The sequence below is a fragment of the Meleagris gallopavo genome, chromosome 7 (assembly GCF_000146605.3).
Source record: "Meleagris gallopavo isolate NT-WF06-2002-E0010 breed Aviagen turkey brand Nicholas breeding stock chromosome 7, Turkey_5.1, whole genome shotgun sequence".
Lineage (NCBI taxonomy): Eukaryota > Metazoa > Chordata > Aves > Galliformes > Phasianidae > Meleagris > Meleagris gallopavo.
This window is the reverse complement of record NC_015017.2, coordinates 909,010-923,114: the sequence shown is the minus strand read 5'-3', so window position 1 is coordinate 923,114 and position 14,105 is coordinate 909,010. Positions and strand designations below refer to the sequence as shown.

Genomic DNA, 14,105 nt, shown 5'->3' with positions numbered 1-14,105 from the left:
CCCCCAAAGAGAAGAGACTAAGTGAGGATATCATTTTCGGCACTGAAAGTTACAGAAAGAATAACTTTCACAGCTATGGGTGTAATCTTAAATAACCATGAAAATGCAAATATTTAACCTTGTAAAAACAAACCAAAAAACTTTTCAGCTACACATTCAAGCCTTGAAAACCTAAACTTGCATGTTCATTCTGATCCTTCAACAATACCATATGAAGCCACTTCAGTCCAACAGCTTCCATATTTTAAAAGCCATATGTATGAGTGGTAACTGTACTTCACGCATCTGTTCCCCAAAGAAGTCTAAAGAAAAACTTCTTGGTGCCAAGAAGTGGTCTTGGAGCAGGAAGGAAAAAAGCCCACACAATCCATTTCACACCCACTCTGTGCAAGCTTCCAGCAGTTTACTGAGAAGCAACATCATACTGCCCAGGAAAAATCCACCGCTCTCCATTATTTTTAAGCTGCATATTAAAGAAAGAAGAGAGCAAAACATCAAGTTAGCTCACCTAAGGTACCCTTACACACCCCAAAAATAATCCAGACCTGCCACTGATACATGCTATCAGGTAGAGCTACTGAAGCAGACAGAATGACTTGCCTCCTTTACACAAAGCATTACACGAGCACAGATTATTTCCCTCCTTTGCACCGAAAGCATCATCAGCACTCAATGTCTCAGCAGAAAACTTGTAGACCCTGAGGACACCATGTTAGAAGACAACAGTCCGGAGGAAACAGACATCACTGCCCGCACAGCTTTGCTAGCGAGAGCAGTTTACACCCAGCACTCCATAACCCACTTCACACTGCAAGCCAGGCTGGCACAAACCAGACAGCCCATCTCCATTAAACCAGCTGATGTTGCTGAAAGCAAAGCAGGCAGCACTCACCCCAAGCTGCTCCAGCAGCAGATCTGAGGGTGTGGTAGCCTTCAGCAAAGGCAGCAATATTCCCTGGGCGGAGGACAATTATGATATTAACTACTACTGCTACTTGCACAATGAGCATCTACCCACAATTTATCTTTGCCATTGCATTCCAAACAGTCCCATTTATTCTTGGAAGAGCTCTTACCATACTCAACCTTACTCTCCCTCCTGTCATTAGATATTGGTGTTCCCTTTCAGTAGGGCAGCAACAGCAGATCTGAGACTTAAATACCAGCGCAGCCACTTCTGTTGGGCCCTGCTTTATGATGGTACTTCTTTGGTTTGCAGAACAATGCAAAGCACATGCTGTTTCAGAACAACAAAACAAAACAAAAAAAACCCAAAACCTTTCACTGTCTGTTTCTCTCTACTGCAAGTTTTTCAGCATTACAGCTCTCCAAGCCTCCCTGCCTATCTTGCATTTTCAGAGACCTGGAATGCTCTCTTACATTACATATTAAATTAAGAGAAAATTACTTAAGTGTCATTTCTAATCCCTACAGGTCTCTGCCATCTCAAGTGTTCAAGATCTTCCAGTTCCATTAATTTGCACATCCTGTTGAAGACTCAGGTCAGCTTGGACCAGACATTAGCAAATATTACTATCATTCATGTCCAATAAAAATAGCAGGTAATGTTATGGCACAAGCAATCTCAGCTGCAGATAAAATTTCAGAACAGAGCTAACAGATTCTGGAACACACAAGTTCCATACTAATGCAAAGAAGGATTTCTTCACTGTCAGAGTGATGGAGCACTGGAACAGGCTCCCCAGAGGGGTTGTGGATTCTCCTTCTCTGGAGATATTCAAGACCCATCTGGACACCTACCTGTACAACCTGCAGGGAGCCTGCTTTGGCAGGGGGTTGGTTGGGCTAGGTGCATCTCTAGAGGTCCCTTCCAACCCCTAGTGTTCTGTGATTCCCATCTGCCCATTTACATGATGCAAAATGAATAACAGAGAAAACAATGAAAATATATATTTTTTTCCTTTTCTTGAAGAAATTCGACTGACACAGCAGCAGCAAATCCATATAACAGCACCTCTGGTTGACACGTACCCAATTCTTCCCCCAAAGGTCTATCTAAATTCAGTCATGCATAAAAAGAGATCATCAACATTAAACTTCTGCGTGTTTGGGGCTACTACTGCCTGGGGAGAGCAAAGACAACGGAAGAACCACACTCAAATTCAGTTCACCTATACATTTGTTACTACTTTTAAAGAATTCCTACACATCTTATACAGGAGTGACTAAATTACAAGCACAGCAGACCTCCCCAGGACAGGCACAGCAGCCCTTTCATGACTTATCTCACCACTAGCTTCTTGTTTTCAGTTACCAGTTGAACTGATCTCAATGCAGTCCAATGAGAGGTTCCTACAGCAGCCAAAAGTTGTTTTCAGTGTCCTACCTAAGACAGTTCTTCTGTAAATTTGTCATTTCGCCACCAGCGAAGCATTTCTCAAAAGTGGAGAAGCAAAATGTTGCTTACTCCTATGCATCAGATATGTTGAAGCCTACATGGCTTTTCCAAGAAGGTTCTCTCATAGAAGGAAAGAAAAAGAATCCACAAAAAAAGAATAAACAAACACAGGACTTGTTTTATTTCTATGCCACTGCCTTCCAAGACAAGGGCAACCACCACCTTGGCTATAACACCTGGAGCTGTTCAAAGCCAGGCTGGATGGAGCTTTGAGCAAACCTGCTCTAGTGAGAGGGGTCCCTGCCTATAGCAGGGGGTTGAAACTGGATGATCTTAAAAGTGCCTTCCAACTCAAACCATCCTGTGGTTCTCTAAGAAGGAGGGATTCAGCCCACACTGCTCACAGGCTCTCTCTGCCCCACATGCACAGGAAGGACTGGGTCAAGACCTGGAAGAGCTGCTTTGGCAGCCCACCTGGGGATGAGTGGGTATTTGTTTACAGCATCATGATCCTTGGCAGCTTCACAACTCACTGTTTTGGCCAGACAGGCACCCGCAGCCCCCACTCCTGCAGCTCAGGCTCCAAAGCTGCAGGGCTGCTCCAGCAGAGCCAGTGAAAGCTGGTTTTGCTTCAGCTGCACCCTTGTCACAGCCCTCAGGTAGCTGCTGATGCCTGCCTGTGCTGTCACCTTCTTGCCATCAACTGATAAGGAACTTTTGTATCTGCAGTCACCATATGGTACGACACGGTGGGGGGGGGGGGGGGGGAGTGCTGCAGCTGCTTGAGGCCTTCGCTTCCGAGTTGTTTTGGTGGCTCAACAAACCAGCATGCCTTATGACACAGCTTCCCTAGATGAAAGGCACTGACGTTAATTTCATTTCTTATCTTACTCATCTCATACCAGCAAGCTCAACACACAGCACACTTAATGCTCAGCAGTACAGCGGGCAAGCCTTCCATTATGCGTTTCAAGAAGGCACCTGCACAAAACACCTTCACGAGGATCCAACTACTTCTTCTAATATCTAGAAAGCAAGCAAGAGCAAATTCACCAGCAGGCATCAATTCATCACATTTCCCAACAAACCACCTATACACCAGAATAATAACACATGTGAGACAGCCAAGAGGGAAGGCATTTGGCTCTATACACAAAATCGTTTAACAGTTCTCTGTAAAAACTGTGCTCCTAACACTGAGCAGTGCTTCCTTGCCTTCCTCCTTTCTAACTGCATGACCAGGTTGGATCCCCTACCTCCAAAAGTGCACCCATACAGACAGCACTCCACCACTCTTTCCTGCAGCACTCCTTCCACATACATCTCAACATGTTTTCCCCCACCCCCCATCACACTGGCTATCTGGATACAATTAGGATGCAGGACTGCATGTGAACCAGAAAGTCCAAGAAATCTGACTGTTTTCCAAGATTATTTCCCTGCATTTTGCAGCTGCTGGAAGCTTTTTTTGTGTGTGCATTTAGTTAAAAACAATTAACAAGACTCCTGCTGTTCCACCATACAAATGTTTTGACGGTGCAGATATTCATCTTCCTCTTCTCAGCCCATCTCAGATATGCCCATGCTAGTCAAACCTGCAGATGTGCACTAACCAATAATTAAGATTACCGTAGAGTTGTGTCTGCAAAGCTCTACTCTTCAGAGTTTAAATCACTATGGTATTTCAGCCAAGATCAAAATCTTGGCCTGAGGGTTAAGTACCAGGATTGTTTTAAGCCAAGTAAGTCCTTTTGCTGCAGGATACCCATATCTCAGTGACCTCGTTTCATCTGCAGCCCCCATCAGACACATCCCATCAGCAACCTCAGACAGCAACTCTACAGTGAGCTGACAAGATCACTTGAAAAATCACAGTTAAACGAAATCTGTCTGCTGACTCAATGCATCTAAACATGCTGCAAGTCATATGCATGCTGCACAGCCCATTCTGATTTGAAGTTCAATTCTGGGTCCAATGAGCGCTGCTCTGCCTTTTAAGAGGACAAGCAAGTAATCTCAGAGAAGGTAGCACCAGAAGGAACACAAGGCAAAAGCCTTCTGCCTGCTCATGCTTCTTGAGCATGCAGCAGCACTCCAGCACCTTGGAGCCTCCAAAAAGCCATGGAAACACCTTCTTCCAAAAAGCATTAATTCATCTGCGTTTACATATGCAATGTGAGGCAGAAAACAAGATTTTCTTCAAAATCTACCAAGGTTTTACAATTCTTGCTCTGTAAACAAGCAAACAGTTTTAAGCTCAATCCCACATGCTCAGCTTGAGATGACAACAACCGCAGCTTGATGCTTGCTCGGATTCCTTCTCATAACACACAGCCTGCAAACAGTCCAGTGCTGCAGCATACATGAGCTTCGTACAGGCTTCTGGATTTGATGAGGCAGCCCCTTAAAAAAAAAAAAAGTGCTGCCTTCACTGTCCAGGGATTGTTTTTTAAAAACTATCAATATAGGATCTATATATGAAGGAAGGAGGAGACAAGGAAGAGAGCAGGCATACAGTGGTTTGAGACAATAATAATAATGGTTTACATCTATTTACAGCAGAGGCAGTGTGAAACAGCCTCCTGGGCTGACTCTTCTCTCTAGGGACCGTGCCTCCAGAGCCACCACTTTGCAAGATGACAAAAATAGTGGTGGTAGTTCTTAGGACTCATGCAACCCTTTGACAACACCACTTCAACTCTTCTCCAGCAGAAGACAACTTCACTGAAGCTGTCCCAAGAGACCAGGATTCAAAAGCATCGTCCAGTTCCAGAAGCATTTATTCCTTATAGTTTCAACAATATCCAGAACAGAACTGTCACTGAAAACATATTTGGAAGCCTCAAACAACACAAGGCATCTTCTCAACGTGTTTTAATTCTTTGAAGACTGTGTTTCTGTCTAAACAAATCCTGCAGGAGTAATAGCTTTTACATTTTTTTATAAACACACTGCACCGTAAGACACAGCATCCTCTCAATGCTCACTTGACAAATACGTGTCAGCATGCCACGACAGTAATAGAAACTAAAAGTAGAACATCAATTTGTATCCCAGTTCCTCCAAAATAAGAAACACTGTGTGAAAAACCGGACTCCCCTTTCCATTCCCAAGTACACTGTATAACCAGAAGTGTGACAAAAAATAAGAGCAAAGTGGTGTGGCATAAATTCCACTTTGCAGACTTTAAGCCTTCAGCCTGGAGATCACTGAGAGGCATTACCATGACAGTATGCAGAAACATAATTAATAGAAGTTACCAATCACCACAAAAGGTATTTCCATTCTTTTTCTAGGGAAGACTTCACGTGGACACCTAAGAGAGGAAAGTATCAGTATATACCAGCTGCAAATTACAACAAAGCATTACATGCTCCTTCTAAGCAGTACTGAGAAACTCTGACTCAGGGTGTGAGGAGAAAGTTTTCATGAATTACAAAAGCAAACAGACAAACAGCAAGTACTTCTGCAGAAGACCGTGGGACAAGTCACTGCCTCACAGGGTGTGCTTCAGAGAACTGTACTCTGGCAGACTGTATCAGCTATCCAAAGCTGGCTCTCCAGTGGAAAGGCTGAAAGGAGAATATACTTGTGCAACTTCTTTTCCCTAGAATATAAGTGAGAAATGTTTGTTTCTTGCACCAGTACATGTTTCTCTTCTGTCATCAAGAAAAGCCACACACGCAGTTCTGCTTTGCCCCATGCTGACATGATGGAGATCCATCTTGCAAAAGTACCTGCATTGCACTCAGTCATCCACTTGGAGGAAGAACAGAAAACCAGTCTGAGTACCTGAAGTATGGGTTTTAGACCCATCTAACAACTAAATGAAAAACCTAAGCTAATTCAGCTATTACAAATAGCTTCTCACCAAAGGTACAAGAGGAGCCTGCCTGTCACCAAACTGGATAGTGGTGTGCCATGTCTGTGCTCAGCTTCTTGTCTCTATACTTCTGTACCTGCAAAATGAGAAGTACTTACCCATAAGATCAAAAGCCCAACACAACCATTTGAATGCACTAACCAGCTAAGAAACACAGAGCGTTACCCACTACTTCAAGGAATTAAAACACTACGTTTGTTTAGCAAGTGTTGACATTTCAATGCCAGCCCTTACAAGTGCTATTCTCACATGGCAGCCAAGGGTAGAACAAATACTGTGTTTCCGCCTCTCCCTTCAACTTTCACATTCAAGTGCACGCTGTGAGGATTTATTACTTACATGTGTGCACTACACATTTTAACTCTGTGACAGGTTCTGTATGGTACAGCGCTAAGAAAGGGATTCAGTACCTAACTATATTTGCTCTAAGTGTTAAATTATAGTATATGTACATTAAGACTACAAGAGTAACTGATACCTACCTCGTATTTACGCAGTTTCTTCAAGGAAGGCTATAATACACTGCTAGACAGTTCCTGGTAGTTGCTTTTGGAGCAGTCCTGCTATTATTTTTAGACAGTGGCTTGTCAAGCAAGGCCTTGCAATACAAACAGCACTGCACATGCACCGAAGTCACCATCCAGTGCAAAAGGAAATGAACAGCAGCAACAAATAAGAAAAACTTAACTGATTGTGACCTCACTGAAACAATCTGTAGCTACTCAAGGGCAGCAAACAAACATACGCAGTTACATTATTTCTAACAAAGCTTCTCAAAAATAATTAAAACACCATTTTCTACAGTTTCATGGTCTTCTACTTTTTATAAGAAGAAACACACAACTACAGATGTCCATGGCACACAGACTTCTGAAGGAAGGTTGATTTTTCCAAAGCTTTTTTCAGTTGCGCTTCAGTCAAGTCAGTTGCTCAAATGGATATCCAGTGGTAGCCCTGTCACTTCAGTCATTTAAAAGCCAAAGTACCAGAGCACACTGAAAATACAGCGTGAGACACTGATACTACATTAGAAGTGAATTTCAAAGTTAAATTAGCTTGTATCTGCCACTATTAAAGGCTGACCCCAGCAGAAGCCTGCAAGTTAAACACGCCTTCCTCACTAATTTTTTTTTTTTACCTAGGGCTACCTTGGAAGAATATTCTTTTTGCATATTCCACACAAAAAAAAAGGTAGAAAGCTGAAGGTGCCTCCTCTGTATCCTAAAAAGGAAAGTTTTAGGCCTTCCATAAGATACCACAAAAGCACATAAAGTTACTGGACAGGGCCTGAGGGAAGGGCATGGAGCTGTGTGAGGTGGGGAGAGGAGAAAGCTGTGCCCCAGAGGGCGGTGGGCATGGAGCAGCTTCCAGGGCTCCCAGAGCTCAGGGAGCGTTGGGACACTAACCTCAGCCATAGGGGTTGGGTCTGGGAGGTGCTGTGTGGGGCCAAGGGTCGGACTGGGTGACTCTTGTGGGTCCCTTCCAACTTGGGATGTTCTATAATCAAGTTCATCACAAGCGGGTCTAAATTCTCTGACATGTAACCCAAGTCTGTGAATGTATCATCTTTAGGAGTCCTAGCAAATCTGTAAATATCACCTCATGTTCAGCCTGTGGAGCTCCAATAAAAGTGGGCAATGGCTTGGATTCTCCCCCACCTCATTTTAAGCCAACACAGGTCACAGAAGAGCAACAGTTTGAGAAATACAACCGACTGTGTGTAAAACCTGGGAATATGTAAATTTGCAGGATTACAGAACCTTCCCTGACTAGCAAGACTCTGGCAGAGGGTCTGAAAGAGCAGGATGCTTCTGAGCTCGATCCAGTTTCTCAGCAAGAGCAGCAAGAACAAGCAGTCTCACAGATGGATCCGCGTGGGAGGGAGAAATGATAAAAGTCTGCCTCAAGAGCCTCCTCCAGCTGCCACTGAAGCCTCAGAGGAGTTGGTACAAATTGGGCAGCTACCTATAAAAATTTACTCTGTCTCAGCCATTTCTGAAGCCCTGTTCTTCCCTCTTTCCATTTTTCTCCTCCATCCTAGTATTCCTGCACTTGAAAGAGTTCAAATCAGACAGCTCAACACAGCACTTAACAGAAGGTGGATTAATACCAGCGTATTAAGGACAGCATTTGTCTTATTTCTCCACTCGTTTGTAGAGCACCCTGCACACAATTCAATAGCTACAATAATTCAGAACCACAAGAAGTCAGAACTCTTTGAAAGTACTTGATCGAGAAGCGATAGAAAAAGGAGTATTAGTCTTAATCAAAGCCTCCTCAACAACACTCTCAGTGCCAGGCTGGTTTTCTGACCAGCAGACAAGTCCAACTGAAGCACCACACCACGAGCACCAGCTTCCTATCAATACCTGTGATCCAAACACAGTCCTTCAACATAAACATCATCCTATTTGTTCAAGTTTCAGCAGTGTTTCAATACTTACCACTGCAACACATTATAACACTTCAGCAGCACTGCTCTCTCTCTACACTGCTGACCAAACCAAGCGGACTCAGCCACCATTTTCCTGCAGCTTTCAAAACAAGTCCGAAATGCAATTTCTTATCTGCTTGGACAAGCATACACATACAGCTTTCCTCTTTCCAAGTAGCATGATACAGACAAAAAAAGAATGCCAACACCTTTAAGCACCTAGTTTTGGGAAACCAATGAAAACTTTCAACTTTCCAACTGCATTTTCACTTCAGCTTAGTTTTCTCAACTGCTGAAAGTGCACAAATCACAACTTTTTTTTTTACCTAAGATTGTTTATTTAAGCTTTCTTATATAGGTAGGGGAAAGCAGAGAGAAAAATATCAAACTTTACTGTTCTACTTCAGCTGTTACAGCCCACATCTGAACTTCATGTTCCGTCTGACAAGAAATCAAAACTACCGGTCACTAGCTGTGCCTAACCCATCTGGTCTACCAACAGAAAATAGCTAAGTACATGTGTCATCAATCACTGTTAATTACTTCATTAACTTGAAAAATATCAATTATTATTTAATTTTTTTTAAGAACAAACATTGTAATGCTAGTTTGAACTAGCATTAAGTTCAACCAGAAACTTAATGAAGGCTGCTCAAGCACTCAATGCTCACACTGCACAGTGTTAGCCCAGGTAGCCCAGCTAACAGCACAGTGCTTGTAGCTGTACCCTGCGTGCTGGCTACAGCTCAACTCATTAAACAGCAGCATGTTCTCATCCACAAAAGCTAGAATTAACAGTTTCTGTGTTTTCTTGCTTCTTTCTTGCAGTGAAACATTTCTTGTATTTCGTTTCTTCTTACATGCAAATACTAAAAGCAAAACACACTTCCCACTGCAAAGCAGCAACCCAGGAGCCTTCTGCTTTTGGGGCACAGCTAGAAAATGCAACTTCTGATTGCAATTGCTCCTCCACTTCCATAAGAGTGGGCACATCACTGAGTCTAATTACCCCATTCTTCCCAGTGCCAGATCTTGCTGCATGGCAGCTTTGTACTGTAGTAAGAAAGATGGATGAGAAGGTGGAAGCCTTCTGAACGGGCACCATGTCTCCCACATCTTCCATCAACTGACCTCAGAGCCCTCTCCAACTTCTGGTGCTACTTCACATTTCTTTTTTTAATGTGCCTCTGTTTTCCTATGCAGTATGGCATGTAGCTGTACTGCATTACCTGCACACCTTTTCTCAATGCCAATATGGCATCACAGAGTCGCAGAATCACCAAGGTTGGAAAAGACCTACAAGATATTCAGTTCAACCATCCATCTATCACCAATAGTTCTCACTAAACTATATCCCTCAACACAAAATCCAAACGTTCCTTGAACACATCCAGGATCAGTGACTCTACCACCTCCCTGGACAGCCCACTGCAGAATCTGACCACTCTTTTGGAAAAGCAATATTTCCTAACGTCCAGCCTGAATCTCCCTGATGCAACTTGAGGCCATTCCCTCCAGCCTTATCTACCCCTAGATTTTATATGAAGAGTACACAGGATATTGCACTGATCAAAACCTAGAGCTTCGCCTTCAAAGTGTCTTCCTCCCACCCCAATGAACACAAGGTGCCCTGTTCAGTCTCTGACTTACCTGCCCAAGCTGCTGAGGCAATAAGAATTTAACTGCAGGAACATGCCCAACAGGCAGCAGTCACCATTAGAAGATAAAGTAGAGGTATATCCTCCTATGTACAAAAAAATCCAGGCTTTTCCACCCATTTTGTTTTTAAATTACAAGTCAGGCTCTCTCAAACCACCAACATGCCCGGAATGGAAAGTTAACATCATCACCAGACAAATGTTAACACGCATGTTGAACTAAAATAGGGTTAAACTGTAATAACAGAGAGCACTCTTTAACAAAAACTTGAATCTTCAGTCAAAAATTTCAAGCTCATGGCTGACAAGCAAGAACTATTGTAGTATGTGCAAGAAAGGAACAACTGGCACAAAAACTGGGACATACTTCATGAACTGATGCAGTACCTGCCACGGGGTCTTTTTTTGGTGTATTTTAAAACACTGTCAGCTGCCACTTGAGAAAACTTCAGCTCCCTGCCATCAAGGAAGGCTTAACTCCCCAGCTCACATTTTGTCAAGTTTCTGTATCTATCCTATTTCACACAAGGTGCTGTAGATTACAACTTACATTGCTCTTTACAACTTTATACGCTACATGACAACTTTCGCCTCTCTAAGACAGGCAAGGAATCAAGCAAAGCAATTTAAATGCTGTTTGGCCTCTCTTCAGTCTTCACTGCCAATTATTAGAGCATCATAGCCCAAACTTGAAGTCTCTTATTCAGTCTCCTGGGATTTGGATTTTCACACCTTCGCACGCTTTTAGATATCCTCCTCACGAGGCCACGTTCAGTTTCAGCAAACACACCACCAGAAATTGGTTGGCTTTGATGAAGATGAAGACCCTGGACTTCTCTGAAAACGTCGGACACCACAAAGTAAACGTGCCTCTGTCACTTCCAGACATTCTGCACACAAAGCATGCTCCAAGACTGGAGCGAGGGGAAGTAGACTGTAGGAATTTATTTCTGAAATGGAATGGAGAGATAAGATCAAGCAAAAAAGAGCAGAGGCTGCTGACAGATCTGCATGCACATAAGCCAGTAAATATGCAAATAGACATTTCTACTGAGAGTTCACGTGCTTTTGGTTTCTTGCAAACTACTTCAAGCCCACTAAAACATACTGCATAGAAGTGAGCTACACAACTCTAACAGGACATTGTGCAGAACAGTTCACCTTGATCAAAGCAAGCTTACTTTTTGTTCAGAGGAATGCTGAGATATTTTGGGGTAGAAAATTTGGCTCAATTCTGAATATCACAGTACTTAAGAATCATTTGGACATTTATCTTTTACTACTCTCATTTGGAAGTACACAAAGGACTCGACATTAAGCTGTAAAACACCCTGACAAAGCTGCCTCGGGAAAGAGCTTCTTGCCCAGAAGATGAAACAGTGAATTCTGCAAAAGATTTCAGAGAGAGGGGAAAATAAAGGTTGTATTGACTGTGCATCCCTGAAGACTGACCTTACAGAGCTGGTGCTGAAGCTGACGTGACTTGGTAGCAGATAACCTCAGAAGCAAAGAGCTGTTTCCAAAAGGTGATACTAGGACATCCATCTGCTGTTCTTGAAGTTTTGAGAGGAAGAGACACCTAACAGATGCATTATATATTATTATATAGATATATATTCTATATCTATAGACACTGGAGCCAAAGAAAGCATTTGTTTTCATTTTCACTTCATTTTATCTGCTTGCTAGCTCTGAACCACAGAGACAAGCTCAGAAGCTAGGTTTGGACATAGCATGAGACACGCATTTTGTATTTTGTAATCCAGACAGTGCCAGGGAGCAAATACAGCTATTCAGTGCTACAGTGGTAGCAATGCAGCTTTGGTAATACGCCTGTTTCCTAAGGGAGGAAAAAAGCATTCCAGCTGGAATACCTGCTTGACAGCCCTTGGCTTCTTTTGGGACAAAGTGCAGGGGTATGTCATCTACCTGGCAAGCATAGGGAGCACAGAAACTTCAGTAATTGTCAGTATCAAACAGCAAGCATATAGAAAAGCTTAAGTAAAAAAGAAAAACAGACCTTTTTCAAGCTAAGTCACCCACATATGGCACAACAGATTAGAAACAACTTCCCAGCAACATAAATCTCTGCAGAGAGATGAGAGCAGCCTACAGCTCCTCAAAAGCAGGAGCTTCAGCCAGCAGCAAGGCTTCGCATCATCACCCATAAATCTCTGCAGAGCAGCAGTACACCGCAGGTAGCACTCAGCACAGCACTGGAGCTCCAGCAGAAGGCTTAGGACAAAACAGGTGTGCTGTCAGTGAGGCTAAGTGAAAGCTCAAAGGTTTGTGAACACCTGCTCAAGGAGACAAAATCCACAGGGCGAGGAGAGGGACAAGCAACAGCCAAGTGCAGGAACACTATGCCTGCACCCAGGCAACGCTCTATCAGCAGCCACTCCAGAAGTTGTCACTGGAAGCAGATTCCCTGCTGCCAAGAAGGCACTCAGTGACACGGTCGGCTCTCATCCTCACTCAGCAGCCTCCTCCAGCTGCAGGAAGACGGTACCTTTTCCTATGTTTGCTTGATTTTCACACCCACACTTGCTGGCTGGTTACAACATATGCTCTGAACTCAGTTATCTGCATTCAGAGGATGCGATAATTTAGGTTTTCGCTGCCAGTGTTAAGAATGAGTCTCAGAGCTATACACTGAGGCCCTGGAATTTAAATATACGATAACACTGTAAATAAAAGGAAACAAATTCCTTAAGGAAAACCTTTTCGCACGCCAGATCAGCTCCCAGTAGTAACTGCTGTGCTTTGACAAGAGATAAATATTTACAGTCTAGAACAGAGAACACCTTGTGTTGCAATACTCGGAATACAAGCCCCATTGGTACACTATATACTTACGTTATTTTGATGATTTTACTTTTTTTTCTTAAACAATCTGAACATCTAGAAGCACACACATTGCATCTGTGCTACCAAAATGAAAGCCCAAATATAAGACATACAGAGAAATTGTCAAAGATATCAAATCTGGAGCTGATTTTCACAAGAGACCTTGGCTCCCAAGTGGGTTTACATTACTCACAGCAAAAGTCTAAATTATCACCAATAATAATATGGCCGTATGGTTTGATTTTTCTTAGAAGGGCAAAAAGACAGTGGGTAGGAAGTCTACATTTAACTCTTTAGCCTGGGGTACACCACACTAGCAATATTTCCAAAAGGAGGGACACACAAGCCCAGGCAATAGTTTGTTCAGCTTTTCAGCTTGCTTCCCAACATCCCATCTTGATCAGCTGCTTCCAGCAAAGGAAAGGATTTGGGGAATGTCATTCATAATGGCACTTGGGGGCTTTAAGAAGGAAGAGGACAGACTCTTCATCAGGGTCTGTTGTAAAATGATGAGGGGAAATGGTTTCAAACTAGAAGAGAGAGATTTAAATTGGATATAAGGAAGAAGCTTTTTACAATGCAGGTGGTGAGGCACTGGCACAGGTTGCCCAGAGAGGTGATGGGTGCCCCGTCCTGGAGACACCCAAGGTCAGGCTGGATGTGTATCTGAGCACCTGATGGAGCTGTAGGTGTCCCTGTTCACTGCAGGGGAGTTGGACCAGATGGCCTGTAAGGGTCCCTTCCAAATGAAAAGATTCTATGATTCTATGAAGGTATACAACTGGATATCCTGCTGACAAGGAGGGATGATAAACTCCACGCAAGGAAGATGCTCTCATTTCTATGTTACATGGACACGTCTCAAGTTGCTTGGTTTTTCTGACATTTTAAATTAGGTAAACACCTAATTAAACATGAATGCCT

The 14,105-nt window shown here is 43.1% G+C and overlaps 1 protein-coding gene across 1 annotated transcript in view; it reads right to left on the bottom strand.

Annotated features, from left to right (window-relative positions):
- The window catches only part of HDAC4 (histone deacetylase 4), a 208,364-nt gene that overhangs the window by 192,794 nt on the left and 1,465 nt on the right, over positions 1–14,105 (bottom strand). The gene's annotated exons all lie outside the window — the stretch shown is intronic.